Genomic DNA, 27152 nt, shown 5'->3' with positions numbered 1-27152 from the left:
GACAGAATATGGCATAATTAATTCACAAGAAGTAGTTCAGGAAAACTGGTATATAGAGCGCGAAGAAAATGTGTGAGCACGCATGTGTGTGTGTGTGCACCCATGTGTGTGTATGTGATCTAGCCTTCAGAAACACAGATAAAATTTGGGCACACAGAGCATTCTAAGCTAAAGATGACCAGAGATGTGGATGTGTAAAAGCAGAGCATGTATGTAAAACATACATACTATATAAAATATATATACTATAAAACTGCTAGCTTAACTTAAACAAGACTACATGCTATGAAGCAAAGAGAAAGCAGACTATACATAGACTAAAAAATTTACCTGAATCCTCAGAGGGCAAGTGTAATAGTTAATTTTATATATCAACTTGGCTAGGCTATGGTACGCAGTATTTGGTAAAACACTGAATGTTGCTGTGGAGGAATTTTTTTGATGTAATGAACAAATCAACAGACTTCGAATCAAGCAGATTACCCTCCATAATCCAAGTGATCCTCATTCAACAATTAAAGTCCTTAAGAGTAAGTAAGGACAGGTCTTGAAGAAAAATGAATTCTCCTCAAGACTGCAACACGGAAATGCTGCCTGAGTTTCCAGCCTGCTGCCCTGCAGAATTCAGACTCAAGGCTAACATCAACTCTTACCTGCCTGGCTGTTCTATGGATCTTAGAAATGCCAGCACCACAATCTCATGAACCAATTCCTTAAAACTTCATTTATTTGTATCTTCCTCGATTTCTTTCTTCAGTGTTCTATAGTTTTCCAAGTATCGCTCTTTTACCACCTTGGTTCAATTTATTCCTAGGTACTTTATTTTTCTTGTTGCTATAGTAAATGGGATTTTTTTCTTAGTTTCTCTTTCTGATAGTTTATTGTTGGTGTACATAAATACCACTGACTTCTGAATAAAAATTTCATATATATACACAGGTATGTGTGTGTACATATATATACACATACATCCATATGTGTGTGGTCTGTCCAGAAAGTGTTCAGCCATGCAATATGAACATGAAGTATGTGTGTGTATATATATACGATATACACATACAAACTAACAGTAAGTATTCCTGGGAAAATGACCAAAATAATATTCTGAGAAGCAGGATGTCTAGCTATGGACTAGTGAGAAGGTAGGCAATTCTCCCCCAAAATCAATTATAAAGTGGAATGAAATGGACAAAAACATATTTCACAGTCCTCTGGAAATCGACCAGAAGAATACAACAACCAAAGAAGGATTTAAATTTGAAAAATTGCTAAATGTTGAGTAAGAACAGTCAGAGTCTCTGGCATTCTTGCCTGAGCCTATTCCCACTTCACCACCCACCCACCAGGTACTGGGGTTTTGCAGGTCAGGGCAAGGCAGAGCAAACTATGAGGACTGGCAGCTTTTGATCAGAGAGAGATCACTCAATTTGGAGTGCTGTGCTCTCAGTGTCAGTGATGTTCTGGGGGGCAGGTGAGCAAGGAAAGTGAACAGCTGTAGTAGGCCAAGGTTAAAGTCAAGGTTGGCAAGCTTCTGGTCAACTCTGAGGCTGCAAATAGGCAAAGAAGAGACATGAAAGGACTGAATGGAAAGTAAATGTCCAGGCAGATTTAAAAGTGGCCTAAACTTTGAATGTGCTTATCCACCCACACACAGATCTACTGGCTGAGGAAAAGTCTTACTGGTTCAAGGTGTTTAAGAATAAGTACTGTTTCCTAAACTACATCGATAAGGAGGAAAACCCTAGGGAGCTATGTTTAAAAAAATAATTGTGTGTGTGTGTGTATCTGAGCAGCTACACCAGTATACATTTACATGAACTGTCCACACAAGGCAGATTTACAGAGATAGAAAGCAGGGGGTACAAGCAGGAATTTAAAGGTAAACAGGCATAAGTGGACTTTTTGCTGTGATGGAAATGTTCTAAACATGAACTGTTGTGATAGTTGCAGAACTCTCTAAAACCCAAAATCACTGAATCGTACCCTAATGATGAGTAGGTTTTATGGTACATAAGTTACACCTCAATATACCTGTTCTTTGTTTTTTTTAATCCTCACCAGGCGATACATTTATTGATTTTTAGAGAGAAAAGAAGTCAGAGAGATAGAGAGAAACAGAGATCCGTTGCATCCCACATGTGCCCTGACTGAGATGGAACCTGTAACCCGGGTATGTGCCCTGACTGGGGATGGAACCCTCAGCCTTTTGGTGTATGGTACAACATTCCAACCAACTAAGGCACCCAGCCAGGGCAATACAGCTGTTTTGTTTTGTTTTTTCTTAAGAATGCATTCCTAGAAAAATATTTTGACAGTCACAGTAGGATACACCAACCAAGATCTGGTTTTTGCTTACTTATGTATTCATTCCTTTAGTTACATATTTGAACATATTATTGTGCCTGGTACTGTACTTTACTCTAAAGCTGCAACAAAGAACCACAAAGTGAGAATAAGTTGAGATTAAAAGATCAGCTTAATAAGAAAAGGCTGCAAAAAAGCATTAAGATAACTGGTAACAATATAGCATTGAAGTATCTATGCAGAAAACTGTATCCATGACATAGTACAGACACTTAAGATATTATACCAGATACAAAATATTCACAGTCAAAAGTTAACCTCTAAGTTACTATAGCAGCAACCAATAGTATCTGATAACCTTCCATTAAAATACCCCAAATTCCTAGAAAAATACATAAAAATACAAAAACTGGAAATATATGATCAATTTAGCTCCTTGTCCAGAAACAGAAGACCTGTAAGTCATTTGAATGGTTGCACAATACTTTACTGATAGGATCTACCAATGTTTGGCCAATTCTCTGTTATTATTTACTTGTTTTTAAATTTTCATAACTATAAACAACACTATGGGAACTATTCTTATACATACAAACATCTTCGCACACATTATTTTCCTAAATTTTTAGAAGAGGAACTGCTAGTCAATGGGTGCTAGACATGTTTGATTTTAAAGCATTTAATATATCTTTGATTCATCTCTTTTCCACACCCTGCCTCCAAATCTGACAAAAAAATTATTGGTTCTACCTTCAAAACATAGTTAGAATCTGATCACTTCTCAACACTTTCACTAGCAACTCGGCACCTCTCAAAAGGAATACTGAAAAGAATCCTTACTTTCATTCCTGCCCTCCTAGAATCTATTCTCAAATTGAACAGCCAGAGGGATCTTTTTAAAATATAAGTCAGAACATATTCCTTTGCTCAAAGCCTGGTATTGTTTTTCAAAGCAGTCTTGAAAAAGTTTATTTTAAGACATACAACACTAAATCTGTGTTAAATTCCTATCTTTATTCCCCCCTGGTTTTCTTGATCTGTTAAGAAATCTCTATAGGCATCAAAAGTAGTACTGACTGAGGTCAAGCTAATATATCATCATCCCAAAAGAGTGTCTGCTATTCAAAGTCAAGTCATTGAGAAGGGAACTCTTACCATTAGATGTTTCGTAAGGACTTAAATGAAGACAACTCTCTCTTTATTCAGGGGAAAAGAAGACCTTACCGTATTCTCAAGCATACCTGAAAATTGTGTCAACACAATTTTGGGTGAGTTTTTCAAGTTTTGATATCTGTTGTATTTTATTTATTTTAATATACTTTATTGATTATGCTATTACAACTGTCCCAAGTTTTCTCCCTTTGCCCCCTCTACCTGGTACCCCCATTCCTTCCAGAAATCCCACACCCCTTAGCTCATGACCATGGGTCACGCATGTAAGTTCTTTGGCTTCTCCATTTCCTATACTGTTCTTAACATCCCTCTATTTCATACCTACCAATTTGTACTTCTTAATCACTGCACCTTTTCTCCTATTCTCCCCCTTTCCCATCCCAGCTGATAACCATCCAAATGATCTCCATATTTATGATTCTGTTTCTGTTCTGCTTGCTTGCTTACCCTGATTTTTAGATTTAATTGTTCATAGTTGTGAATTGATTGTCATTTTAATGTTCATAGTTTTTATCTTTTTCTTAAATAAGTCCCTTTAACATTTAATATAATAAAGCCTTGGTGATGATGAACTTCTTTAACTTGACCTTATCTGGAAAGCACTTTATATGCTCTTCCATTCTATATGATAGCTTTGCTGGACAGAGTAATCTAGGTTATAGGTCCTTGTATTTTCATCATTTCGAATACTTCTTGCCAGTCCCTTCAAGGCTACAGAGTTTCTTTTGAGAAATTAGCTGACAGTCTTATGGGAACTCCTTTGTAGGTAACTAACTGCTCTTCTCTTGTTGCTTTTAAGAGTCTCTCTTTAACCTTTTGCATTTTAATTATGATGTGTCTTAGTGTTGCCTTCTTTGGGTCCAATTTGTTTGGGATTCTCTGTACTTCCTAGATTTGTATTTCTATTTCTTTCACCAAATTAGGAAAGTTTTCTGTCATTATTTTTTCAAATAAGTTTTCAATTTCTTGCTCTTCCTCTTCTCCTTCTGGCACCCCCATGATTTGGATGTTGGTATGTTTGAAGAAGTCCCAGAGGCTCCTTAGCCTATCCTCATTTTTTCTTTTTATTTCTTTTTCACTTCTTGCTGTTTTGATTGATTTCTTTTTTTCTTCCTTATGTTCCAAATTGTTGATTTGATTCCTGGCTTCACCCCCTCCACTGCTGGTTCCCTGTAGATTTTTCTTTATTTCATTCAATGCAATCTTCATTTATGCCTGGGTCTTTTTTATGTCATTGCCATACTCAATGTGTTCTCTGAGCCTCATTACAACCAGTGTTTTGAACTCTGCATCTGATAGGCTGCTTATCTCCATTTTGTTTAGTTCATTTTCTGGAGTTTTCTTCTGTTCTTTCATTTGTCTCTTCAATTTGTCTTTTCCCTTTCTTAATAGCATGGTGTATTGTAACAGAAAAGAATATCTATAAGTTGTATGGGTCAGGGCCTTAGGTAACTGCTAGGGCAAGGCAACCTGTGTTCCCTCTCTATGGCTCTAAGTGGGGAAGAACTTGAGAAGGGATAATACCACTACCTGGCCTCTGGAGCTTTGCCCAGGAGGAAGCTGTCTCCTGGCACTTGCCCTGTTACCAGTCACTTCAATTTCTTCCTATATGCCATTGGTGCCCTTCCAGCTGTTGCTCTGGTGCTGAATCCCAGAAGGGGTGGGTCTGTATAAATCTTTAGTGCATTGTGGGCCATTTAAGAGGAGTATACTGAGAATCCTGCAGTTTCTTCCACAGTCCCAATCCCCAATGGTTTTTACAGTCAGAAGTTATGGGAGCTGATCTTCCTGGTGCAAGAACCTGGGGCTTGGTGGTCTAATCTGGGACTGGGATCTCTCTCTCCCAAGGTGTCCCTCCTGATTTTTATCCACTACATGTGGATGTGGGACTGACCATTCTGCATCTGTGCCCCCCTACCCATCTGTTTGAATGTGCCTTCTTTAAATACTTGGTTGTTAGGCTTCCATACAGCTCTATTTCCTGAAAATATCTGGGTGATATTTGTTTTGTAGTCTAGTTGTAATTTTCTTACAGTTGCGCAAGGAGACAAAGCACATTTAACTATGCCTCCATCTTCAAGTTTTGATATCTGTTGTAGTTTTCCTAATATATTTTATTGATTATGCTATTACCATTGTTCTATTTTACCTCCCATTTACTCCCCTCCACCCTGTACCTCCTCCTCCCACCAGCATTCCCCCACCTTAGTTCATGTCCATGGGTCATACATATAAATTCTTTGGCTTCTTCATTTCCCATATTATTCTTAACCTTCCCCTGTCTATTTTGTACCTACCATTTATGCTTCTTATTCCCTGTACCTTTCCCCCCATTCTCTCCCCTCCCCACTGATAACCCTTCATGTGATTTCTATTTCTGTGAATCTGTTCCTGTTCTAGATGTTTGCTTAGTTCATTTTTGGTTTTGTTTTTTAGGTTTGGTTACTGATAGTTGTGAATTTGCTGTCACTTTACTGTTCATATTTTTGATCTTCTTCTTTTTCATAGATAAGTCTCTTTAACATTTCCTATAATAAGGGCTTGGTGATGATGAACTCCTTTAACTTGACCTTATCTGGGAAGCACTTTATCTGCCCTTCCATTCTAAATGATAGCTTTGCTAGATAATCTTGGATGCAGGTCCTTGCCTTTCATGACTTTGAATACTTCTTTCCAGCCTCTTCTTGCCTGTAAGGTTTCTTTTGAGAAATCAGCTTATAGTCTTATGGGAACTCCTTCATAGGTAACTGTCTCCTTTTCTTTTGCTGTTTTTAAGATTCTCTCCCTCTCTTTAACCTTGGCTAATGTAGTTATGATGTGCTTTGGTGTGTGCTTCCTTGGGTGCAGCTTCTTTGAGACTCTCTGAATCTTCCTGGACTTCCTGGAAGTCTATTTCCTTTTCCATATTGGGGAAATTCTCCTTCATTATTTTTTCAAATAAGTTTTCAATTTCTTGCTTTTCTCTTCTCCTTCTGGCACCCTTATGATTTGGATGTTGGAACTTTTATTTATTTATTTTTACTGTGTTAAGTGTTTTATTTTTTTAAATTTTATTTCATTATTTTAACAGGATGTTGGAACTTTTAAAGTTGTCCTGGAGGTTCCTAGGCCTCTCCTCATTTTTCTGAATTCTTGTTTCTTCATTCTGTTCTGGTTGAATGTTTATTTCTTTCCTCTTGTCCAAACCATTGATTTGAGTCCTGGTTTCATTCCCGTCACTCTTGGTTCCCTGAACAATTTCCTTTATTTCACTTCTCAGAGCCTTTACTTTTTCCTCTATTTTGTGACCATATTCAACCATTTCTGTGGGCAGCCTGATTACCAGTGTTTTGAACTCTGCATCTGGTAGGATGGCTCTCTCTTTGTCACTTAATTGTATTTTTTCTGGAGCTTCGATCTATTCTTTCATTTGGGCCATATTTTTTTTGTCTGGGCAGGTCTGTTACATAGTAAGAGGAGAACCTTAGGTATTCACCAGGGTGGGGCAACCCACACCACTCCACTGTGTCACTGTATGTGGGGGAGTTGTCAGAGAAGGAACAATGCTGCTTGCTCAGCTCTGGGCCAACTTTCAGTCACTTTCTCCACTCCCCACAGGAAAATTGGGCCCTTCTGGTGATGATTCCCAGGAGGGTGGTTCTGTGTATGTTCTAGGACCCTATGGGTCTCTCCAACAAACTCTCCTCTGAGGCTGGAGGTTTCTCCTGTTGATTCAAACCCCATAGGTTTTTTTAGTTAGAGGTTTTAAGGCTTTATTTCACCACACTGGAACCCTGGATTGCATGGTCTCTCTCCCCAGTTTTCCTTCCAGTTTATCTGCATGCCAATGTGGGACCATCAGCTCCACCAGATGCCACCTCACCCGGTCCACCAACTGCTGTCTTGCCCGCCCTGGTTCTCCAGGCACCTTGCCATGAATCCTCTCTACCCCAGCCACTTATCTCTGCCCCCCTATCAGTCTTGAATGTTTCTTCTTTAACTCCTTGGTTGTTGGACTTCCATATAGTTCAATTGTCTGGCAGTTCTCATTATTTTTTGTTTTTAAATTTGCTGGTGTCCTACCTTTGGTTATGCAAGGAGACAAAGTGTATCAACCTACACCTCCATCTTGGCCAGAAGTCCTGATATCTGTCATATTTTAATTTAAACACTGTCTCCCCCAACATACTTGGGGGAGCAGAATATGCTATATAGTCCGTCAAGATGTTCGAAAGCAAGTATGACAGTGGTCAAAGGCCTTGTAAGGCATACTAAAAAGGAAAAGAAGGAGATTTTTGTCTTCCCCAGAAACATCCACATTACTTTTCACTAAGCTTAAGAAGCTTAATATTCTCTCTTTGGATGTTTCTAAACTTGGAGAATCACTGAATCATAGATTATCAGTGCTAAAGGGACCTTCAAATTATTTGGTCCAATGTTCTCATTTTGTAGATATACAAACTGGTTCTCCTCACACCACCCTAAATCTTACCTATTCTTCAAAGGTCACTTTTTATTTTATCGTGTATGTTTTACTTACTCCAAAAGATTTTATGTTCCTGAAGCTCACAAATCTTGTCCCTTTCCCCTACCATAGCATGCTTAACAGAGCACCAGGTCACCAGGTCTACTGAGCCTTCAGTAAACTAACCAAGCTGAGAAGTATATTCCTCTAGAAGAGGGATGCTGTAGAGCTTATGGTCTCCACTCTACTAACTCTTCTCAAAATCTTAAAAAAATGTGTCCTGTAATTTAAGAAGTACTGTACAGGAAAAGCTGGTTTGACCATTACCCTTATATATTCCATATATATACAAATACACAGATGTGGGCCTCTTTTCATTACCTTAAATTCCATTTCACTTATTTGTAGATCAGCAGTATCAATATTTTCTCAACTGAGACATTTACAGAGCAGAGGTTGAGCTAGAAGGGAATACAGCAATCTTAAATCTTGTTTTTGTCTCCAGGGGAAAGAAAAAGCATTGAAACACTGCATCCTTCACATTCAACATAGCATCCTTCACACACTGGTTCCTGCTCATTCTCCAGCTTTACCTCTCAGCACTCCTCCTGAGCAGCCTACCCCCTGCAGGGCCACTCCCATTCAAACCAAGTGCCTCCACACCTGGCCTCTGCTCATGCTACCGCCTCCTGTGTCATGGCTCTTTCTCCCTTTTACACAAACCTCCTCAGTGCTGTTCTCCCAATTCCCTCCCCCCAGAAATCAACTGTTCTGTCTCCTGTAATCTCAAACATTTGGTAAAAACACGTTGGCTTGCACACTCATGCACTGTATTGTGGTTCATTTACTCCACTGTAACTCCTTTAAAGCACAGATAACCCACTCATCATCCATGCAGTATGTGCATGACTATCAGATATAAAGTAAAGAATTTACAGATGAATAAACACCTAGTGAAATCTTCTTTCTTAAATTTCCTTAAAGTACCTAGAGTCATGCGAAACAAAGCCAGTGTTCAACAAACAAATGTCAGATGAAATAAGGAACTACAAATAAACAAAAACAAAAAGTCTGGAGGCCATGAAAAAATTTGCAATCTCCATATTATACCAGAAGGATTTTTAAATTAAATCTACAAAATATATTGTAGGTGAGGAAAAAATTTTTGCCAAGGCTTGGGAAAAAGAGACATACACATATTAAAGTATTAACAAAAATATTTTAATGGTTATGATACTCATAGCGGAAAGCCCAATGGAGAGAGGGGGAAACAGCTTTAACTATGCCTACAAATATAGTATGTTTCAAAAGCCAACATCACAAGAGAATGACAGAAGAAAATTGAATTAAGGTATTGGGCTCCCACATCCACACTCTTACATTCACCCTGCTTCATCTACAATCACCTCCTAGTTATATTCTGATGCTTCTCAAATATATCTGCAACCAAGACTTCTATCCCAGATCTCAGAACTGACCATTCAAAGGTCAAGGAAGAACTCTATCTGGATGTTCCACTAGCATGTTAAAATCAAAAAACACCAAATGGAAAAATCATTCCTCTTGTTTCCTCTACTGGTAAATGAGCCACTTTCTCCCAGATGTCCAAGCTTTATGTACTTGCCCCATTAACCTCTCCATAGGCAACTGGTGAAGTCCTGTCAGTGCTTCCTCCTTCAATTGGCTTAAATCTATTTGCCTCCCTTTTCTTTCCCTCTTGGCATTAATCCTCAGCTTTATTTTTCCTCATAAAAATAACTCCACACCCTCTGACTTTCTTCAATCAGTTCATTCACTATCCTGTTTTAGGAGTGATCTTTCTAAAATGTAAATATATGTAAGACACTCCCTTGCTTAAAACCCGACAATGGCTTTCTACTTCAGAAAAAAAAATCCTCACCATAACATATAAGGTCCTTCATAATCCAGCCCTTGCCTGCCCCTGAACCTTTTCTTTGATCACTCCCCATCACCAGCACCCCAATACACACACATACTCACCCAGGGCTGCCTTCATCTTGGAACAACCTGTAGCTTCTCTTAACTCATAACTCCCATTCATCCTTCAACACTCAGCTTTAATGGGATCTCTTCTAGGAAGCTTTCCTGACAGCTCTCTGCGTTGTATGACATAGGTGTCCTTCCTAGTGTCCTTGTACTTACCCATATCAGATTACTTCTTACATTTTATGGTTAATTTGCTTTTTCAGTAGATTGTGAACTCTTGAAAGTAGGAGCTCTTGAATGTGTTAATGGATTCTTGATTACTTACTAAGAAGTTAATGTAGCTAGATTCTATGATTGTATCAGTTGTGAGTTTTTAGAAGGCATTGACTATATCTTATTCATTTCAGTTTTCCCCATTAGCATGTAACATAAAATGCTACATGCATTTTGACCACTCAGTAAATATATATTGAGTGGCCCAAGTAAAACTTCAGAGAGCTAACACTTTCCTATGATTAGAATAATGAATGATCTTTCCTCCTGATTCCATTGTTAAAATATGGGTTGACTATATTTAGAAAAGCTAAAGTACAAAGTTCACCTGTACTTTAGGTACTAACTCCCTCTGAATCCACTTTCAGAGGATTCAGAGGGAGTTAGCTCTTCTAATCTACTCTCTTTATTGATCTATTTCATCTGTCCCCATCATTTCACACTCTAGTTGATGAATGAATCAGAATTTGTTGTACTCACTGCAACAATATCAGAAGTTATAGGAACATTTCTGTCCTACAATCATTTTACATATGAGGAAACTCAAGTTCAGAAAGGATAAGTAGCTCATTTAAGGTATCAATACTTGGTAAATTGTTGCTCAAGATGGAGCCCCAGTCTGATTCTGAAACCATGATGGATATTTCATGGTATTTTCCAGAAACTGGGCCTGGCATGAACCAAAAGCCATGTATATAACAACTATGGTGCAAATTAAGTGAATTTAAGACTATCTGGGGAGCACTCAGCGGGGGTGGGGGGTGGGGGTGGGCTGGGATGGGAGTAAAAGTACAGAAAACTGTACTTGAACAACAATTAAATAAATTTTTTAAATTAAAAATAAAATTTAAGACTATCTGATATTGTTATAAGGCTTTCATTGGCATATGGCTTTAAAAATATATCTAGCTTTTGTTTTTTCAAATCAGGATGCCTTTTTTCATAAAAAGAGTTATATGAAAAGTTACAAAGATGCATTTATAAACAACACGAGAAGTAAACTACAGCTGCCTTGGAGAGAGTCTCCCTCACAGAAATTTTACAAACATTCCAGAGCCAAAGAAGGGGTCTGCAATGTCTAAAAATGGAATTCCAGATGTTTGTGAGGTCGACATTCATTATGAGTGATGATAGAGATTTCAAGGTATCTGTGGGTACTAGCAAACGCAGTCTCAACATCCCTGGGAAAAGAGCCCCCAAAGAGATTCTGGCTGCAGAGAAGAGCATCACAGCAAAGGACTTATTTCATCAGCACAATAAAAAACTGCAAGAACATACTCCTTCTCAGGACTGTTCATACATTCAACACACTGTAGACGGTAAGGGAAATGGGCTTTGCTGGCTAACAACTTGCTTCTGATGATGATGTGATTTATAGCCTTGAAGGTGACTTATGTATACCAGGTTAGCCAGAATACACTGGACTTTACTGATGTCCACATCTTTCACTTACATGAATTTCAAAGCAGCTACAAAAGCATCCAAAGATAACTGGTATGTTTAACAAGTATATTTTCTTAGAAAAATTCCTATTGGTGGTGGTCTTCAGCTTTTCAAGGATAAGGAACCTACCACAGCAAATACAAAAAAGTCTTGTGCTTCATCAGAGCCTCTTTCAATAGGAGACTGCCTTCACTTACAGCTTTGGTTACTTCAACAAACTGCATGAGATGATAATTTTTCAAAAGCTCAATATGACACAATAGCATTTTTACTGAAAATAAATATATCAAAGTCATCCTTTTGTTCTCCTGACTTAAATGGTAACAGTGCTCAAATGCAAAAGACAGCTACTCCTCAACTTAAACTATCAAACACAGCCTTTTATCCAATATAGCACCCATGTCACCTTATACTATAATCATAGCTTAATCTTTGCCATGCTATAATCAATCATCTCTCAGGTTTGATTTGTTAATGGCTCTGATAAGGGGTTTACACAAATGGAGTTTGTTGCTCTTAAAGTAAATCTTGAATAACTGATTCACTAGAAATAGCATCACCCACTTTTTAGAATCCTCTACAGAAGCTTGAGAGTCACTGGCACGGACAAGAAAACAGCTCATCAATTCATCTGCTTTTGAGGGATTGAGCAGAAAAGAATGAAGAAAAGAGAAAACTCATGCATATGGACAACAGTGTAGTGAGTGATTGCCAGGGGCAGGGTTGTGGATGGAAGTTCCAGAGGGTATAGGGAGAATAAATGGTAATGAAAAAAATATAATAAAAGAAAAACCTTTCATAGTCTCTAAAGTCCAGACCAATAGACCAACAAAACTTTTCCTTTTAAAAGAGCATATGCTTTAATATTGCAATTTAATATTGATATAAAGCTCATTTTTATAACCTTTATAATAAATTCAATTAAAAAATTCATCAGCTTTTTCCAACATATCCCTGACTTTGCTTTTTCCTTTCTTTACCAACTGCTGATCTGCATTACTGGCAAATATTTGAAGGTCAAATGGTACTGCATACATGACAGGCGAGCCCAGTTTTCTTCTTTGTGGGCCTGAAATGCCTGCAGGAAGGACTCAACGAAGACAGTCTAGCATTGTATGTCTCTATCAAGTCATGGTTCCTCAACCTGTAAGTGAACCTTAAATGAGTCACAGACATTTTCTCATAAGGGGGTTCCAAAACTTGTTGGCACTTCTCTTCTGGGGAGGCCAACTGAAACCATGGGTTGGCAATACAACAATGCTTGGAAAACACCAGCTCCACACAGGATGCCTAGTCTCTGGTGTGGATTATTTCATAAACCTACTGTAGATACTGGTTGATAGTGATGTCCATTGCTGGGACTGTGTGGAGCCAAAAAATATACTAGCTTTTAAATTACCCTATTATGATCCTCTCAGATCTAATTAGACTGATAGGAAAAATTCTTAATCCATGTATGCACTGTGCTTTATTTGCATAAAGGAGCAGCATGCATATTTGCACACTTTTGTCAAGTCCCTGAAGATCTCATCTAGATGGGATTAAGAATGGAGAACTAGATCTGGTCCCAAGAGTTAATAGACATATAGGAGGCTGGAAATAAGCATGGACAGTAGTTTGACCTTTTCTGTGTTCTTTATCAGTTTAGTCTTGCTCTAGTATAGTCACTCTCACATACAAGGAAATTCCCACTTTATGAGCAATTATGCCTCTCACACAGTTAAGCAGAGCTGAAATTCTATGATCTCTCTCAAAAGCTGGATATCAAATCTGTGATCAGAAACCACTATTATAACAATCCCTATTGGAAAAACTGAAATCTGCCTTTATTATCTTCCTGTACCTTTCTAAGGACTACATAATGTAGTGTGTACATCATTATTCAATTTTTTCCAGAATATACAATTTCCTCCAGTTCAGTAATAGATGAATAAAATGCAATCCCCAGTAACAATACCTAACCTCACATATCTTTCTATGAAACCTTACTCCTACACTTCAATGAACAAGTGTACTGAGCACGTAAGTGGGTATGATTCATCATGTGCCTTCAAACAACTACCAACTTTAGCAGAGGAAGAAGAAGACAAGAAACTATACATACTACATGATGTATAGTAGTATGGTCATACAAAAGGGTATAAAAAAAGACATACAGGAATTTCAAGAAAGGATTATATCCATGGGCTCATAAAAGGCTACCTAAAGAAAATTATATCAGAATGAACCTTAGAAGATAAGCAGGACTCCCTTTCTAGGAGCGAGGGGGAAAAAAAAGTGTTTTGAGCAGAGAAAATAAGATAATGAGAAGCCTCAAAGTGGAAGAGGATAGCATGTATTCAGAAAATATTAAGCAATAAACTTAGCTAGAGTACAGTAGCACATAAAACTGTAAAAACGTAATTATATAACCTTAGAGTTCTCAGTAACCTAAACAACCTGCTAAAATTTAATGCATGAACTCCTTATACTATATAAAAAAAGAAGGCTGGAGGAAGTATATCCAGCATGTGAGAGTAAGGAACTCCAAAAGTCTGATCCTCCATAAAAGTAATAAGGAGACTGGCAAAATGCAGAATCAACTTTTTCAGAAATCTGAAAATTAACTAAAGGCTTGCAACAATCCAAGAAACACTTGTCCAAGAAAAACAGCTGACTTTCAGTAAGCAGAATGAGATTTATGGCATTTTAATTTTCCCTATTTCCTCTGCCCAACTTTGTGGAAGACCTAGAAACCAACAACCTGCAAACATGGTAGCTGAGAACAACAGCAGCCCAGCAGGCATTTAAGAATCAATAAGTTAGGAGCTCCCCTAAACCCTATCTCCAATGAACTATCTACTCACTGGAAAAGCTGCATTCTCAGGGCTTATCTTTATTGGACCTGAATCGTAGCACCCTCAACGTGAACAATCTTATCCTCAGGAAATTTGTTAAAAATATTAAAATAAGCCTTGATTGACATGGCTATTAGCTGAGCATTGTCCACAAAGATGCAAAGTGAAAGGGCACAAATTCTATGCCTGGTCAAGGCTCATGCCTGGATTGCAGGTTCAGTCCCAGGACAGAGCACGTATGAGAAGCAACCTATGGATGTTTCTCGCTCACAACAATGTTTCTTCTCCCCCCCCTTCCCTTCTGTCTAAAAATAGAATACATAAAATCTTTAATATATATATGTATGTATGTATATGTGTGTGTATATATCTATATAAGAGAGGGGAAAAACATTTTCTACATTGAACTTTTCATTTAAAAAATTTTAAATTTAAGTTTAAATTGACATTCAATATTATATTAGTATCAAGTGTATGATATAGTAGTTAGGCATTTATGTAACTTATGAAGTGATGCCCCAATAAGTCTAGTACCTGCCTGATATCATAGTTATTACAATATTATTGACTATATTCCCTACGTGTACTTTACATCCTCGTGATCAGTTAGTAACTGCCAGTTTCTACTTAATCCCTTCACCTTATCCACCCGTCCCTCTAACCCCATCTCATCTGGCAAACATGACTTTGTTTCTGTTTGTTCATTTGGGATTTATAGATTCCACGTGTAAGTGAAATCATATAGTATTTGTCTTTCTCTGTTTGATTTATTTCAATAACTTCTAGATCCATCAATGCTGTCACAAATAGTAAGATTCCATTCTTTTTATGGCCGAGTAATAATCCATTATATACATGTATCATATCTTCTTTATCCAATTATCTATTGGTGGATACTTAGGTTGCTTCCATATCTTGGCTATTGTAAACAATGTCATAGTAAACATAGGATGTATATATATTTCTGAATAAGTGTTTTGGATTTCTTCAAATAAATACCCAGAAGTAGAATTGCTAAGTTATAAAGTAGTTTTATTTTTAACTTTTTGAGGAACCTCCATACTGTTTTCCATAGTGACTGCACAAGTGTGCAATACCACCAAAAGTGCACATGGGTTTCCTTTTCTCCTCAACCAGAACTTGTTCTTTGTTCACTTAATGATAGGTGTGATAGGTATGAGGTGATATCCCATTGCAGTTTGTTAAAATTTCTTTCCTTTTTAATTTTTTACCTTTATTTTTTCCATTACCATTTAGTCCCCTTATACCTCCCTCTCTCCAGCAATCACCACACTGTTGTCCATGTTCATGAGTCCTTTTTCCTTTTGCTTGATCCCACCAACCCCTATGCTCCCCTCCAATAGCTGTCATCCTGCTCTCCATCTATGAGCCTGTCCCCATTTTCCTTGTTAATTCAGTTTGTTCATTAGATTCCACATATGAGTGAAATCATACGGTATTTGTCTTTCTCTGACTGCCTTATTTCACTCAGCATAATCTCCTCCAGGTCCATCCGTACTATCACAAAGGGTAAAACTTTCTTCTTTTTACAACCAAGTAGTATTCCATTGTGTAAATGTCCATAGTTATATCCACTCATCTACTGATGGACACTTGAGCTGCTTCCATATCTTGGCAATTGTAAATAACATTGCAATGAACATAGAAGTGCTTATGTTCTTTGAAATTAGTGTTTTGGGTTCTGTTGGATATATTCCCAGAAGTGGGGTTGCTGGTTAAAAAGGCAAATCCATTTTTAATTTTTTGAGGAATCTCCATATCGCTTTCCATAGTGTCTGCACCAATCTGCATTCCTACCAACAGTGCAAAAGGGTTCCCCTTTCTCAACAGGCTCAGCAGCACTGGTTTTTTGTTGATTTACTGATGTCAGCCATTCGGAGAAGTGTGAGATAATATCTCATTGTGGTTTTTATTTGCATTTCTCTGATGATTAGTGACATTGAGCATCTTTTCATATGTTTATTGGCCATCTGGATGTCCTCTTTGGAGAAATATCTATTCAGGACCTTTGCCCATTTTTTAATTCAGTTTTTTATATTTTTGGTATTGAGTTTTGTAAGTTCTTTAAAAATTTTGGATATTAACCTCTTATCAGATGTATCAGTGACTATGATTTCCCATTCTATGGGTTGTCTTTCTATTTTGTTGATGATTTCCTTTGTTGTACAAAACCTTTTTAGTCTGATATAGTCCCATTTGTTTATTTTTTATTATGTTTCCCTTGTCTGGTGAGATATATGCCATAAAATAGTGCTAGGAGCAATATCTAAAATTTTGCTGCCTGTGTTTTCTTCTAGGATTTTTATGGTTCTAATATTTCAGTCTTTGATTTCTTTTAAATTTATTTTTGTGTGTAGTGTAAGAAGGTGGTCTAGTTTGATTTTTCCGCACATGTGTCCAATTTTTCCCAGTACCATTTCTTGAATAAACAAAGTTTAGCCAACTGTGTGTGCTTGCTTCCTCTGTCAAAAATTTCTTAAATATATTTTATTGGTTATGCCATTACAGTTGTTCTATTTCCCTCCTTCATTCCCCTCCACCCTGCACACCCCTCCCCCACCATTCCCACCCTTTAGTTTATGACCACGTGTCTCAAGTTCTTTAAATTCTATATTTCCCCTACTGTTCTTACCCTCCCCCCCATCTATTTTCTACCTACTGTCTATGCTACTTATTTTCTGTACCTTCTCCCCCCTTCTCCTTCTCCTACTCCCCTGTTGCTAACCCTCCATGTGATCTTCATTTCTATGGTTCACTCCTGATCTAGCTGTCCTCTTAATTTGCTTTTGTTTTAGGTGTGGTTCTTAATAACTGTGAGTTTGCTGTCCTTTCACTGTTCATCTTTTTTATCCTCTTTTTCTTAGGTAAGTCCCCTTAACATTTCATATAATAAGGGCTTGGTGATGATGAACTCCTTGAATTTGATCTTATCTGAGACGCACTTTATCTGCCCTTCCATTCTAAATGAAAGCTTTACTGGATAGAGCCATCTTGGTTATAGGTCTTTGGATTTCATGACTTGGAATACTTCCTTCCAGCCCCTTCTTGCCTGCAATGTGTCTTTTGAGAAATCCGCTGACAGTCTGATGGGAACTCCTTTGTAGGTGACTGTCCCCTTAGCTCTTGCTGCTTCTAGGATTCTCTCCTCCATTTTAATCTTGGCTAATTAATGATGATGTGCCTTGGTATGTTCCTTCTTGGATCCAACTTCTTTGGGACTCTCTGAGCTTCCTAGATTTCCTGGAAGTCTATTTCCTTTGCCAGATTGGGGAAGTTCTCCTTTATTATTTGTTCAAATAAGTTTTCCATTCATGGCTGTTCCTCTTCCTCTTCTGGTATCCCTATAATTTGGATGTTGGAATGTTTAAAGATGTCCTGGAGGTTCCTAAGCCTCTCCTCCTTTTTTTGAATTCTTGTTTCTTCATCCTTTTCTGTTTGGTCATTTTTTCCTCCTTCTGGTCTACTCCTTTGATTTGAGTCCCAGTTTTCTTTCCATTACTATTGGTTTCCTGTGCATTTCCCTTCATTTCAGTTAGTTTAGCCTTCATATGTTCCTCTAATTTGTGACTAAAATCAACCAGTTCTGTGAGCATCCTGATCATCAGTGTTTTGAACTGTGCATCTGAAAGTTTGGCTATTTCTTCATCGCTTAGACTTATTGGCTCTGGGACTTTGAGTTCTTCTTGAGCTACGTTTTGATCTGTTTGCGCCTGTTATGTATGAGGAGCAGAGCCTTAAGTGTTCACCAGGGCGGGGCGACCCAGTTGCTGGGTTGTGATGCTGTATGTGGGGGCGGGGTCAGAGGGGGACAATGGTGGTCCCCCCTGCTGCTTCCCACCTCTGGGGTCTGCGCGGTCCATCTCACTGCTAGCTCCTTCACTGGTTTATCTGCGCACGAATGTGTGACCACAGTGAGCCCTCAGTGGGTCCACCACCTTGCGCCCTCAGTGGGTCTGCCCGCTCTCCATACCTGGGATCCGCCCACGGCTGCTGGCGCACCTGGGTCACTCACCCAGGTCAGTCCGGTGGATCTTTCCTACCTGACCCCCACTTTGCTACTGGCTCTGCCCCTCTTACCAGTTTGGCTGAAGGGTTCATTGTTGTCAGACTTCCGTATAGTTCAATTTTCTGTGCTTTGGCTGAGTTTTTGTTGCTAAAACTTTGTTGTTTTTAAACTTGGTTGTGCGAGAAGGCACAGTGCTTCCACCTACGCCTCCACCTTGGCAGAAGTCCTCCCTCTGTCAAATATTAATTGACTATAAAAGTGTGAGTTTACTTCTGGGCTCTCTATTCTGATGTATTATTCTGTGTGTCTGTTCTTATGTCAGTACCATGCTGTTTTGATTAATATGGCCTCATAGTATAGTTTCATATTAGGTAGTGTGATTCCTTCAACTTTGTTTTTCTTTCTCAGGATTACTGTTACTATGTGGGGCTTTGGGTAGTTCGATATGAGTTTTTAAAATATTTCTTCTAGTCTGTGAAATATGTCATTGGAATCTTGATAGGAATTACACTGAATCTATAGATTGCTTTTAGTAGTATGGACATTTTAATGATGTTAATTTTTCCTATCCATGAACATGGTATGTGCTTCTACTTACATGTGTCTTCTTCTATTTCTTTTTTCAGTGTCTTATCATTTTCCAAGTACAGGTCTTTTTACATACTTGGTCAGGTTTATTTCTAGGTATTTTATTCTTTTTGAAGAATAAAAATTATGAAGGGGATTGTTTTCTTAAGTTCCCTTTCTGTTAGTTTGTTGTTGACATACAAAAATGCAACTGGGACTTCTGGCCAAGATGGGGGCGTAGCCACATAGACAAGCTTCACCTCCTCTTAAAACCATAAGAAGGATCACAACTAATCTCAAAACAAAATACAATCAGAACTGCCAGGAAATCAAACTGTATGGAAGTCTGACAACAAAGGATTTAAAGAGAATGTTTATCCAGATGGGTAGGAGGGGCAGAGCCGGGGAGCCGGGGTAGAGAGGATGTGGTATGGCAGTGGCAGCAAGGCAGTGACAGCAGCAGAGAGTGGAATAGGCAGTCCCACATTTACATGTGGTGGATAAGAACTGGGAAGAACCCCTGGGGAGTGGGCCACCCCAGCCCCAGGTCAGACCACACAGGCCAGGGTTCCAGCACCAGAAAATAAGCCTCATAACTTCTGGCTATAAAAACCAGTGGGAGTTGGGGCAGCAGAAGAAACTGCTGGTCTCCCAGGAGAGTCCATTTAAAGGAACCACATGGCACTAGAACATACTCAAACCCTCCCACTCTGGGATTTAGCACTAGGGCAGCAGGTAGAAGGGCATACAGTAAGTGAGGGAAGTGAGTGGAAATAGACTGAGAGCAAAGCAAGTGGCTTTGTTCCCTCTTGGACCCCTCTCCCAATACAGCATCACAAAGTGGCAAAGAGGGTTGCCCGATACACAGAACCTAATTCTCTGCCCCTTACAACATAACTGGTATACCAAGACAGAGTCAAAGCAGCTCTACCCGATACACAGAAACAAAGACAAGGAGGCTACCAAATTCAGGAAACAAAGAAATATGGCCCGAATGAAAGAACACGTCAAAACTCCAGAAATAGAACTAAACAAAATGGAGATAGCCAACCTATTAGATGCAAAGTTCAAAACACTGATGATAAAGATGCTTAGAGATCTCATGGAGTACGGCAAATGCATAAAAGAGGAAATGAAGGCTACACTAAATTAAAGAAAAATCCACAGGGAACCAACAGTAAAGGGAAGGAAGCCAGAGTTCAACCAATGATTTGGAATATGAGTAAAAATAAACAGTCGACCAGTAGAGAATGAAGAAACAAGAATTCAGAAAAATAAGATTCTTGGACATCTCCAAATGTGCCAACCTCCAAATCATAACAGATGACAGGAGAATAGAAAGAGTAAGAAGTTGACAAGTTATTTGAAAAAAAAAAAAAGAAAGGAAGAAAACTTCCCTAATTTGGCAAAGGAAATAGACATACAAGTCCAAGAAGCACAGAGAATCCCAAACAAGCTGGACACACCAAGGCACATCATAACTAAAATGTCAAACACTAAAGCTAAAGAGACAATCTTCAAAACAGCAAGAGAAAAGAGAAGTATCTACAAAGGGGTTTCCCTAAGACTGTCAGCTGATTTCTTAAAAGAAACCTTGCAGGAAAGAAAGGACTGGCAAGAATTCAAAGTGATGAAAAAGCAAGGACCTACATCCAAGATTACTCTATCCAGCAAAGCTATCATTTAGAATGGAAGGGAGATAAAGTGCTTCCCAGACAAGGTAAAGCTAAAGGACTTTATCATCACCAAGCCCTTATTATATGAAATGTTAAAGGGACTTATTTAAGAAAAAGAAGATTAAAACTATGAACATTAAACTGACAACTATCAAAAACTGAATCTAAAAAAACAAAAATACAGGAACGGAACCATAGAAATGGAGATCACATGGAGGGTTTCAAGCAAGGAAGGACAAGGGGTGCAATGGGGGAAAAGGTACAGGGATTAAGAAGCATAATTGTTGGAACAAAAGAGACAATGTTGGGAATGTTAATAATACAGGAAATGGAAAAGCCAAAGACCTTATATGCACAACCCATGGACATGAACTAAGAGGGGATTGCTGGGGGAAAGTGGGTACTGGGTGGGGGGGCAAAAAGGAAAAATTTGGGCAATTGTAATAACATAATCATTAAAATATACTTTAACAGTGCAACTAATTTCCTGGATATTAATTTTGTATCCTGCTACTTTGGTGAATTCATTTATCAGTTCTAGTAGTTTCTAGGTGGAATCTTTGGGGTTCTCTAGTATCATGTCATCTGCAAAGAATGACAGTTTTACTTCTTCCTTTCCAATCTGGATTCCTTTTATTTCTTCTTCTTGTCTGATTGCTGTGACTAGGACTTCCAATATACTGTTGAAAAAAAGAGGTGAAAGTGACATCTCTCATTCCCAATCTTAAAGGGAACGCTGGTAGTTTTTGCCCATTGAATATGATGCTGGCAATGGGTTTGTCATATACAGCCTTTATTTTGTTTAGGTATGTTATCTCCAATCCCACCATGATGAGAGTTTTTATGATAAATAGGTGCTGGATTTTATCAAATGCTTTTTCTGTATCTACTGATATTATCATGTGGTTTTTTTCTTTCATTTTGTTTATGTAATGAATCTCAAATACTGATCTGCAAATGTTGTACCAACTTTGCATTTCCTGAATAAATCCCACTTGATCATGGTATATGATCTTTTTGATGCACTGCAGTTTTCAGTTTGCTAATATTTTGTTGAGGATTTTAGCGTCTTCGTTCTTCAGGGATATTGGCATATAATTTTCTTTCTACAGTGTCTTTATCTGGTTTTGGCATTAGGATAATACTGGCCTTGTAAAACAAGTTTGGGAGCCTTCCCTCCTTGTGATATTTATGGAATAGTTTTAGGAGAGGTGTCAGTTCTTCCTGAAATGTTTGGTAAAGTTCACCTGTGAACTCATCCTGGCCAGGGCTTTTGTCTGTTGGGAGTTTTTGATCACTGCTTTAATTTTACTAGATGTAATCTGTCTATTCAGATTCTTTGATTCTTCTTGATTGAAGTTTGGAAGAATGTATGTTTCTAGGAATTTATCCATTTTGTCCAGGTTGTCCAGTTTGTTGGCATATAGTTGTTCATAATATTTTCTTACAATCTTTTGTATTTCTTTGGTTTTGGTTGTTATTTCTCCTTTTTTACTTCTGATTGTATTTACTTGGGTCTTTTCTCTCTTTTTCTTGATGAGTCTGGTTAAAGGTTTGTCAAACCTGTTTATCTTTTCAAAGAACCAGATCTTAGATTCATTAATCTTTTATATCTTTTTTACTCTATTTCATTCATTTCTGCTCTGATATTATTTCAATCATTCTACTCACTTTGGGCTTTGTTGTTTTTTTTTTTTCAAGTTCCTTTAGGTATGAAGTTAGCTTGTTTATTTTAGCTCTTTTTCTTGTTTTTTGAAGCCTGTAATGCTATGAATTTCCCTTTTAGGATTACTTTCCCAGTGTCCCACAGATTGTGGATTGCTGTGTTCTCATTTTCATTTGTGTCAAGGTATCTTTTGATTTCTTCTTTGATTTCACTGTTGATCTACTCATTGCTTAATTACATGTTATTTAGCTACCATGTCTTTGTGTGTTTTTCAGTGTTCTTGTGATTGATTTCTAGTTTGATAGCATTATAGTCAGAGATGCTTGATATGATTTTTATCTTCTTAAATTTATTGAGACTTGTTTTTGTGTCCTAATGTGGTCTATCCTAGAAAACATTCTATATGCACTTAAAAAGTATGTACTGTATTTTGAAGGTATAACATGTACTTTTTTGCCCATTTTTTTGAGGGAAAAATAAAGATGCACAATATACATGGGTAGTACAAATTCCATATTTATATAAACATTTAAAATTATTTTATTTATCCTTATGCATTAAAGTTTAACTCTAGAAAGCAATAATGCTATCCATATGCAAGATAATACCCTGGAATACAGTAACTGGTTTTGCTGAACTTACAACAAATTTGCAACAAAAGCAGTTTTGGCCAATAATTCAAAGAAATGAAATGAAGAGCTGTGTATTGTTATCCACAGAGTAAGAAAGATGATGTGATTATTATCCATTTGATAAGTTAGATGATGCCAATTTCTATCCACTCAGTAATATAGATGATGCAGACTTTATTACCATAGTCTGAACAACACATTTCTCTTTGTACATTTTAGGCAGGAGAAGTTGTTGGAAAATGTCAAAACAGTTTTTGTACACTGCAAGTTTTAAGCTAAAGGCTATTAAATATGCTAAAAAGTATGGCAACAGAGCTGCTGAGAGACACTTTGGACCTCTTCACATAGTGTCTCAGATTGTGGAGGCAACAGGAAGAAAAGCTTCTTCAGATTCCAAGACAGAAGGCAATGCGAGGGAAACCTCCAAAGTGGCCAGAGGTGGAGCAGGAGGTGAAGACCTGGATTTGGAAATAATGTCAAACTGGGATATGTGTTTTGACTAAGATGATACAAAAAAAAAAGGGTAAAAGCATTGCACAATTTAAAAAAAACTGATGACTTCTCAGGGACACCTAAGTGGTGCTTTAACTTCACACAAAGAGAAGGTTTTAGCATGAGGACAGGAACAAAATTTGCCCCCAAATTTCCAGCAGCCTATGAGAATAAAGTTTTGGAATTTCATTCTTATGTTATCAATCTTTGAAGACTTACAACTTTGAGCTGTCCCAAATCACCAATATGGATGAGGGTCCACTCATATTTGATGTACCATCCAACAGAACTGTGGATGTCAAAGGAGCAAAGACTGTGGCTGTTAAAACTAGTGGTCATGTGAAAACACATTCACTGTTGTTCTAGCCTGTTGTGCAAATGGGACAAAACCACCTATGATATGATCATCCTTAAAAGAAAAATGTTTCTGAAAAAAAATCCAAGTGGAGTTATTGTCTATATGAATGAAAAAGGATGGATGAACGAAGAAGGCATGAAAATCTGGTTTAACAAAGTCTGGTCATGAAGCCCTGGAGGATTACTTAAAAAACCGGCTTTGCTTGTTTTTGATCACTTCAAAGCCCACATAACACAAGGTACAAAAGCAATGGCAACAGACTTGAAAACCCAACTTGCTTTGATACCTGGTGGGCTAACCAGCAAACTGCAACCTGTTGTCAGTAAACAAACTCTTTAAGGCCCTAATGAAGAGTGGACATCATGAATGCAGTCAGCGGGTAGTGACTTAACACCTACAGGCAGGATCAAGAAAACATCGATTGCCCAGGTTTGTGATTGGATCCTAAGATCACAAAAAGGTGTCAAGAAGGAAATGGTTGTGAAATCATTTTAAAAATGCAGCATCAGCAAAGCTATGAATGGAACTGAGGACAATGAAATTTCCCAGGATGAGGAGAGTGACTCTGTAAAAGACTCTGGCAATATAGAAATTGAACATGATACTTCTGATATTGACAGTGATGAAGAGTTCTTGGCCTTCTATGATGTATAAATATCATAAATTTGTTACCAGTACATAAAATTTCTTTACTTTGTATCTGTTCTTGTATTTTGTAATTATGTTACATAAAATTTCTAATACCATAATAGGCTCAAAACTAAATGCTAAAATTCCTTTATAATACAAAAAAACGAGTATCTAAACATAAATAAATAAATAAATTGAATTGAATTGAATTAAAACATAAGATTTTTTTTCTGGAAAGTTTGGGCCAAAAACATGGGTGTGTATTATACTTGGCAAAATCAGTATATTCTGCTGCTTTGGGGTGAAATGCTCTGAAGATACCAATTAAATCCATTTGATCTAGCGTGTCATTTAAGGCTTGTTGATTTTCTGTCTCCTAGCTGGTTTTCTGTCTGGAAGACCTATCCATTGAAGTCAATGGGGTGTTAAAATCCCTGATGATGACTGTATTTCTGTTGATCTCTCCCCTTCTGTCCATCAAGATTTGATTTACATATTTAGGTGGTCTATGTTGGGTGCATAAATGTTTACTAGGGTTATATCCTATTGTTGGATTGTTCCCTTTATCATATGTAGTATCCTTCTTTGTCTTGACTTTAAAGTCAATTTTGGTGGATATAAGTACTGCTAGCCCACCCTTTTTCCCCTTTCCATTTGCATGAAATATCTTTTTCCATCCCTTTACTTTTAGTCTGTATCTTTTGCTCTGAGGTAGGTCTCTTGCAGGCAACATATATAGGGGGTCTTGTTTTGTTATTGGTTCAGCTACCCTATGTCTCTTGGTAGGAGCATTTAAGCCATGTACATTTAAGGTTATTATTGGTAGATACATATGTAATGCCATTTTATTGTTAGACCGTTTTTCTCCACCCTTACTCTTTTTCTTCTTCTTAAACCAAGCCCTTTAACATTTGTTGTAGTACTAGTTTGGTGTTAACAAACTCCCCTTCCTTTTTCTTGTCTGGGAAGCTCCTTATTTCTCTTTCATGCAAAAGAGAAATTCATCTGAAATGAAACTCATTTCAATTTTAAATAACTTTGCTAGCTGAAGTAGCCTTGGTTGTATGTCCTTGCTTTTCATCACCTTGCATATTTCACACCACTCCCTTCTGGCCTGAAATGTTTCTGTCGAGAAATCAGATGATAGTCTAATTGGTACTCCCTTATATGTAACTACCTGCTTTTCTCTTATGGCTTTTAGGATTCTCTCCTTGTCATTAAGCCTTGTCATTTTAATGAAGATGTCTCTCAGTGTAGGCCTCTTTGGGTCCAACTTGTTTGAGATGCTCGGAGCTTTTTTTCTTCACCAGAATAGAGAAGTTTGGGGTCATTATTTCTTCAAATAGATTCTTAATCCTTTCCTTGCTCTCCTCTCCTGGTATTCCCATGTTGTGGATGTAGTTATGCTTCATATTGTCCAAAATGTTTCTTAAGCTCTCCTCACTGTTTAAAATTTTTTCCTTTTTGCTGTGCTGCCTGTTTTTTTTTCTACCTTGGCTTCCAAATCACTGTTTGATCCTCTGCTTCATCTAACTTACTCATTATTCCTTCTAGTATATTATTTATTTCAGATATTGCATCCTTTACTTCTGACTGATCCTTTTTTATGGTTTCTTTTTGTGTCCAACATACAAAATTGGATCCTTTTTTTTCACATTGTTGAGTATCCTTATAATCGTTACTCTAAGCTCTCTACTTGATAAATTGTTTGCCTCCACTTCATCTAGTTCTTCTAGAGAACTCACTAGTGCTTTCGTTTAGGGTCTGTTTCCTCTGTCTCCCCATTTTGGCTGCTTCTTTATATTTTCCACTTTTGTTGTTAACCCAATCAACAACCAGCTTAAGCACCACTGAGTAATTGTGGTGGGGCAGAGTAATTCCTGCAGCTGGGGCTATCACTTCCCATCAAGCTGATGCCACTTGGAGAGGAGTGCTCTGCCTGAGTAAGATGGTATCTGCAGTATGGGTAATGACTCAGCACAGGAATCCTCATGGCTGTTTGTTCAGTTCTCTCCCTTAAGCCACCAGCCCCAGACTCCTCTCAAGCATCTCTAGTCCACTCTGCGCTCCCTCTCCCAGAGCCCAGGGTAAGTGGCTGCAAAGGAAATTTTGTATGTTGGCCCTTAAGAGACTCTCTGAGTCTCCAGTCATCTTTTCCTAGCAGACAGAACCCTGCTGCTTTTCACAGCTGGATGTTATCTGGGTTCCCATCTGGCTTTGGTGCTATAGACTGAGGAGCCCAGCTTGAGGTTCAGACCCCACACTTCTCGGGGAGAACCCCTCTGCCACTGGAATATCCCTCTGGAACTTTAGCTGACACCCGTGGGTCCCAGCCAGCCCTCTCATGCCTTCTCTACACTTCCTACAAGTCATGTTGTAGGGAAGTGATTTCTTCTGTCTGTTCTTGATTATAAGGTTTCTCTCCAGCTACCGTTGTTAGTTATTCAGGATGATTTCTCTACAATTTAGTTGTAATTCAAAACTGATCATGGGAGATTAGTATAGTTTCCACTTACCCCTTTGCCACCTTGGATCCCTCACTGCTGTTTCATCTCCATTTCTCCGCTGATTAGTGACATTCAGCATCTTTTCATGTCTATTGACATTTTGCATGTATGCTTTGGAACTGTTTCACGTCCTCTGCCCATTTTTTAACTGGATTGTTTGTCTTTGGGGTTAAGTT

General features: G+C 38.0%; 1 protein-coding gene and 1 pseudogene across 4 annotated transcripts in view; both read right to left on the bottom strand.

The window, feature by feature from the left end:
- The window catches only part of TPST1 (tyrosylprotein sulfotransferase 1), a 128400-nt gene that overhangs the window by 84072 nt on the left and 17176 nt on the right, over positions 1 to 27152 (bottom strand). The window lies entirely within an intron of this gene.
- On the bottom strand, positions 10573 to 16958 carry LOC128627115 (PCI domain-containing protein 2-like; annotated as a pseudogene).

Source organism: Artibeus jamaicensis, unplaced genomic scaffold (assembly GCF_021234435.1).
Source record: "Artibeus jamaicensis isolate MK-2021 breed Jamaican fruit bat unplaced genomic scaffold, CSHL_Jam_final contig_3182, whole genome shotgun sequence".
Lineage (NCBI taxonomy): Eukaryota > Metazoa > Chordata > Mammalia > Chiroptera > Phyllostomidae > Artibeus > Artibeus jamaicensis.
The sequence above is the reverse complement of the archived record's forward strand: the minus strand, read 5'-3'. Positions and strand labels throughout refer to the sequence as shown.